Source organism: Salvelinus alpinus, chromosome 9 (genome assembly GCF_045679555.1).
Source record: "Salvelinus alpinus chromosome 9, SLU_Salpinus.1, whole genome shotgun sequence".
Lineage (NCBI taxonomy): Eukaryota > Metazoa > Chordata > Actinopteri > Salmoniformes > Salmonidae > Salvelinus > Salvelinus alpinus.
This window is the reverse complement of record NC_092094.1, coordinates 40,641,575-40,648,180: the sequence shown is the minus strand read 5'-3', so window position 1 is coordinate 40,648,180 and position 6,606 is coordinate 40,641,575. Positions and strand designations below refer to the sequence as shown.

General features: G+C 46.0%; 1 long non-coding RNA gene across 1 annotated transcript; it reads left to right on the top strand.

Moving 5' to 3' along the window:
* The first annotated feature begins 1,091 nt into the window (after positions 1–1,091).
* Positions 1,092–3,708, top strand: LOC139530063 (uncharacterized). Its single transcript, XR_011665947.1, has 3 exons — positions 1,092–1,281; positions 2,441–2,540; positions 2,967–3,708. It is a non-coding gene; the product is annotated as an uncharacterized lncRNA (long non-coding RNA).
* Positions 3,709–6,606: the final 2,898 nt, after the last annotated feature.

The following is a 6,606-nucleotide window of genomic DNA, read 5'->3' as shown; positions in this document are numbered from 1 at the left end:
TCTACTGGTTCCGACTCACTTCGTGTCTACCCTACGGGGTCACAACGTGCTGGTCTGGTCGGACAACTGAACCACAGTAGCCTACATGAATCGCCAAGGAGGAGTCAGGTCTCCTGCACTCCACCGGCTGGCGGAGGAATTGTGGCTGTGGGCTCATGAGCACCTTCGCTCATTGACAGCAGCACATATTCCAGGCTATCAGAACGTCCCCGAGACAACGAGTGGCGGCTGCACTCGGACATTATTCTCCAAATATGGGAACAGTTCAGGAGAGCCGAGGTGGACCTGTTCGCGTCACATGTGAACGCGCAGTGTCCCCTATGGTTTTCCCTACGAGCCCAGGATGAACCGCCACTAGTGATAGACGCTTTTGGGCACCCACCGTGGCCAGATGTTCTCCTGTACGCATTTCCACCGCTGTCCTGCATTCTCCCACTGCTAGCCCACATGAGAACAGGAGGGCTGTCAATCCTATTAATAGCCCCCGATCGCCCAGGTGCTCCGTGGTACGCAGAGATGACTCAAATGTTGATTGTGCCATCATGGCCAATTCCACATCGAGAGGACGCGATGTCTCAGGCGGAGAGCATGATAGAGCAATTGCCTCTAATCAGCCAGCCACTGAGGGTTTGGCCCCTGAGAGGGACAGGCTAGAGCGCCGTGGGTTATCTGATTCAGTAATCAGAACCATACAGGGCTCGCGTGCCAGTTCCACATCCAGGATGTATGCCAGCAGATGGAACGTGTTTCACAATGGTGTGCCACAGAGAATTTGGACCCCGTGTGCTGTCAGGTCGAGAGCGTGCTCTCATTCCTACAGTTCATGTTTGACAAGCAGCGATCCCCGGCCACCATTAAGGTGTTTGGGGCGGAGCTCCACGATATAGAACGATAGTTACCGGAGTGTAACTCCAGTTCTATGAGTGGAGCGGAGCCCCATAGGACTTAAGGCCCAGCCGACCCCCAGTCTCGCTGAAGATCATTTTTCGGGAGGCTGATTGAGGGGAAGCGTCCCCTTATATAGGGACACCTGTACTCCTATTGGCTGCAAGTGTGTGCATAATTTTCTCTCAGGCTGTTCGCTGCCTAAGCAGCGGGGTAAACCACTAGGAGCAGAGCTCCCCTATTGGGCTCTGCTCCACTCATAGAACTAGAGATACAACTCCGTGAACTATCGCTTCCTTCTCTGCTGATCACATCTGCCAATCAAGTTCTCCATATCTAAGGAACTAAACACAGCCGGCGACACCTCGAGAGATCTCCGTCCGACAAACTGCTATGGTTAATGTATTTTTTTATATTCGTAATCTATTTACTTATAGAAACATGATACCATAATGCAAGCTGTAAAATAACTCCCAACTTTACTTATAATGTAGCAACCTTAGCAATGTAGCTCGCTAGCTACAACAAGTAGACCTGTTGATAGCTAGCAGTAGCAGATATCTTTATCATCATGTCATTCCAGGACAGGGAGCTTTAGATATCATTATTCCAAGTAATAATTTAAAACTACAAACATCTATAGGACAAGTATTGTAAAGCTAATACTGTCATCAAGGCAGGACTCACTAATTTCATTCATATAACAAATAAGAAATGCCACATTATCCCTGTCAATAGTTAACTACAGATTGTAGGCTACACTAGATGTGATATAACCGAAGATTGTTGGTATCCATTACTGGACGGCGCCATAGATTCTTCAACTAGCCTGCTGTTGGCGATACTGTTTTCGTTCTCGGTTCTGGAAAACAGTTATATTATACACTGAGTGTACAAAACATTAGGAACACCTGCTCTTTCCATTACAGACTGACAAGTTGAAAGCTATGATCCTTTATTAAATCCACTTCAATCAGTCTAGTTGGGAAGGAGACAGGATAAAAAATGATTTTTAAGCCTTGAGAGTTGAGACATGGATTGTGTATGTGTGCGATTCAGAGGGTGAATAGGCAAGACAAAAGAGTTATGTGCCTTTGAACAGGTACGGCAGTAGGTGCCAGGCACACTGGTTTGTGTGTCACGAACTGCAACGCTGCTGGGTTTTTCACGCTCAACATTTTCCCGTGTGTATCAAGAATCGTCCACCACCCAAAGGACATCCAGCCAACTTGACACAACCGTGGGAAGTATTGGAGTCGACATGGGCCAGAATCCCTGTGGAATGCTTTCGACACGTTAGAGTCCATGACCCCCCAACGAATTGAGGCTGTTCTGAGAGCAAAAGGGGGTGCAACTCAATATTAGGAAGGTGTTCCTAATGTTTTGTACACCCAGTGTACACGTCTGTGTCAAGTTGCAGGTGGTTCTATAAAGACCAGAGATAACTTCTATAGTAAATCCATGTTTTGTATCGACTGAAATATGCCTCTTGCATGTGTGTAGATCTTTTTGTTTTAGTAGCGCGGTGTGAACGTGCTGTCATCTACTTTTACAGGTGGCCGCGGCTGCATCACATAGAAACGACTAGTTCTGGCAAAGATGCTGGGAAATTCTAGATGTGCGGCAGCTAAGATGGCGAGGAACCTCCTTGTGCGGTACGAAAGGATTTACAATCTTCATGAGTTTTATCTGTTTGCAGAACTACCTGCAACTGGAAACATACATTTATAAGATAACTGTTTTACAGAATTGAGAACGAAGACAGTATTGCTAATACCAGGTTAGTTGCTAATACCAGGTTAGTTGAGGAATGTATGACTGCGTTTTGGTATAGGCAAACCTGTAACATCCAGTAATGGATATCAAAAGTATTTGGTTATATCACATTATCTGGTGTACAATCTGTAGCTAAGTTGGAGTAGGATGCAGAGCACCCTGCCTCTATCCTTCTAGTAGCCTAGCTGTTGTAAAAAAAAAGAAGAAGATCTGTCAGGATGTTCATTTCTAGTTATAAACTACAATCGTTTAATGTCATTTCTTTGATTCATTCTTCTCACTTTTTTCTCCCATTATCTTTTTAGCTCTCCTCTCCTGTGGCCTGCTCCCGATGATCAACCATGTGCTATTAACCAAGCATTGGCTCAGCTGAGTCACTCACCTGTGAGGAGAACCCTCCTACTGCTGTTTAAAGTAGCCCTGCCATCACTATTAGACATTGAGAACACATATCCATGTGCCTGATGTCTTTTCTTTGTGGGGTTTGTCTTACACAGCCTACAGTCTACTGCATTTTATAATTGAAGATCACCAACTACATATACACATGCTTGTTAGAGCATCTGGAAGACAAAATTCAATTTAGAATCAGTTTGATGAGGTGACTAACATTACGTTTTACTATTGTAACAGTGATGAGAATTATATTTCCCAGTCAAGTGCCCAGGCTTTTGCCGTAGATGGTAGAGTTCTCGTCTCTGGACCACACGATCTTAAGATTGCATTCCGCTAAGGCACTTCTCTCTCTACATTGGTTGGCTACATTGGTGACCAGGCTGGGAAACGTTTGATACGCTTATGGGGCCTGGGCACACGAATGCTCCTAGAGAGAGGGGGGAATACTGAAGCATGCGTTGATGACAGTTCTACTGTCTCCATTACAGGCTAAGGCTTTTGGCATAGATGGTAAAGCGCTCATTTCTGGACTGCAACATTGTAAGATTGTGCCCCCCCCCACCGGCAATATATTTAGATACTTCAAATACTGCTTGAGTCACCTTAGCTACAGTATTTGTCTCTGTACACAATAAATGGTGAAACACTAAATGTGATTTTGTTCTAATGTATATTCATGCAACGTACGTTATGGAAAACATGCCTTACATTCAATCATAGTTAGTAGAGAAATAATGGATTGGCAAGAATTTGGCATCGTCAACTTTTAGAAGGTTAGTAGGAAAGTTAGGCTAATCATTTATACCAACTAAATATATTCACATTTACTGAACATTTAGTATTTTAAACATTAATTTCCCAACTGCTTTTTCTATAATCCTACAGACCCGTTTGCTGGTGCGTGATGTCTAATATTAAATATTTATTTTAATATTTAATATTAAAGAAGTCTCGAGGTATTACTATGTAATATTAATATTAAAGAAGTCTCAATGTATTAATATGTAATATTTAATATTAAAGAAGTCTCGAGGTATTAATATTTAATATTAAAGAAGTCTCGAGGTATTGCTCGCCTGAGGTGGAGTACCTTATGATAAGCTGCAGACCACATTATCTACCAAGAGAGTTCTCATCTGTATTATTCGTAGCCATCTATTTACCACCACAAAACAAAGCTGGAATTAAGACCGCTCTCAACCATCTCTATAAGGCCATAAGCAAAGAAGATGATAGATTTTTTTTTTTTTTACCCCTTTTTTCTCCCCAATTTCGTGATCTCGAATTGGTAGTAGTTACAGTCTTGTCTCATCGCTGAAACTCCCGTATGGACTCGGGAGAGGCGAAGGTCGTCCTCCGAAACACAACCATGCGTCCTCCGAAACACAACCCAACCTAGCTGCACTGCTTCTTGACACAACGCACATCCAACCCGGAAGCCAGCCGCACCAATGTGTCGGAGGAAACACCATACACCTGGCGACCTGGTCAGCGTGCACTGCGCCCGGCCCGCCACAGGAGTCGCTAGTGCGCGATGAGACAAGGATATCCCTGCCGGCCAAACCCTCCCTAACCTGGACGACGCTGGGCCAATTGTGCGTCGCCCCATGGACCTCCCGGTCGCGGCCGGCTGCGACAGAGCCTGGGCTCGAACCCAGAATCTCTGGTGGCACAGCTAGCACTGCGATGCAGTGCCTTAGACCACTGTGCCACCCGGGAGGCCAGAAGATGAGGGTTACCTAGATGCGGCGCTCCAAGTGGCCAGGGACTTTAATGCAGGCAAACTTAAATCAGTTTTACCAAATTTTTACCAGCATGTCACATGTGCAACCAGGGAGAAAAAAATCATAGACCACCTTTACTCCACACACAGAGATGCATACAAAGCTCTCCCCCGCAAATCTGACCATAATTCTATCCTCCTGATTCCTGCTTACAAGCAAAAACTAAGGCAGGAAGTACCAGTGACTCGCTCAATACGGAAATGGTCAGATGACGCGGATGCTACACTACAGGACTGTTTTGCTAGCATAGACTAATCCGGATGCTGATAAGAAATCCCGCTATGCCCTCAGACGAACCATCAAACAAGCAAAGCATCAATACAGGATTAAGATTGAATCCTACTACACCAGCTCTGACGCTTATCGGATGTGGCAGGGCTTGAAAACTGTTATGGACTACAAAGGGAAACCCAGACGCTAGCTGCGTCACATGACTGTGTGACTGTGTGATAACGCTCTCGGTAGCCGATGTGAACAAAACCTTTAAACAGGTCAACATTCACAAAGCTGCTGCCCAGATGGATTACCAATACGTGTACTCAAAGCATGCATGGACCAACTGTCAAGTGTCAACCAACTGTCAAGTGTCTTCACTGACATTTTCAACCTCTCCTTGACCGAGTCTGTAATACCTACATGTTTCAAGCACACCACCATAGTCCCAGTGCCTAAGGGAGCGAAGGTAACCTGCCTAAATGATTACCACCCCGTGGTACTCACGTCGGTAGCTATGAAATGCTTTGAAAGGCTGGTCATGGCTCACATCAACAGCATCCTCCCGGACACCCTAGACCCACTCCAATTCGCATACCGCCCCAACAGATCCACAGATGACGCAATCTCAATCGCACGCCACACTGCCCTTTCTCACCTGGACAAAAGAAACACCTATGTGAGAATGCTGTTCATTGACTACAGCTCAGCGGTCAACATCATAGTGCCCACAATGCTCATCACTAAGCTAAGGACCCTGGGACTAAACACCTCCCTATGCAACTGGATCCTAGACTTCCTGACGGGCCGCCCTCAGGTGGTAAGAACGTGGTAAAGCGCAACATGTCTGCCACGCTGATCCTTAACACTGGGGCCCCTCAGGGGTGTGTACTTAGTCCCCTCCTGAATTCCCTGTTCACCCACGACTGCGTGGCCAAACATGACTCGAACACCATCATTAAGTTTGCTGACGACACAAAAGTGGTAGGCCTGATCACCAACAACGATGAGACGGCCTATAGGGAGGAGGTCAGAGAACTGGCAGTGTGGTTTCAGGACAACAACCTCTCCCTCAATGTGAGCAAGACTAAGGAGCTGATCGTGGACTACAGGAAAAGGCAGGCCGAACAGGCCCCAATTAACATCGATGGGGCTGTAGTGGTGCGGGTCAAGAATTTCAAGTTCCTTGTTGTCCACATCACCAACGAACTATCATGGTCCAAACATACCAAGACAGTCGTAAAGAGGGCACGACAAAACCTTTTCCTCCTCAGGAGACTGAAAAGATTTGTCATGGATCCCCAGATGCTCAAAAAAGTTCTACAGCTGCACCATCGAGAGCATCCTGACTGGTTGCATCACCGCCTGGTATGGCAACAGCTCGGCATCTGACCATAAGCCGCTACAGAGGGTAGTGCGAACGGCCCAGTACATCACTGGGGCCAAGCTTCCTGTCATCCAGGACCTATATAATAGGTGGTGTCAGAGGAAAGCCCATAAAATTGTCAGAGACTCCAGTCACCAAAGTTATCGACTGTTTTCTCTGCTACCA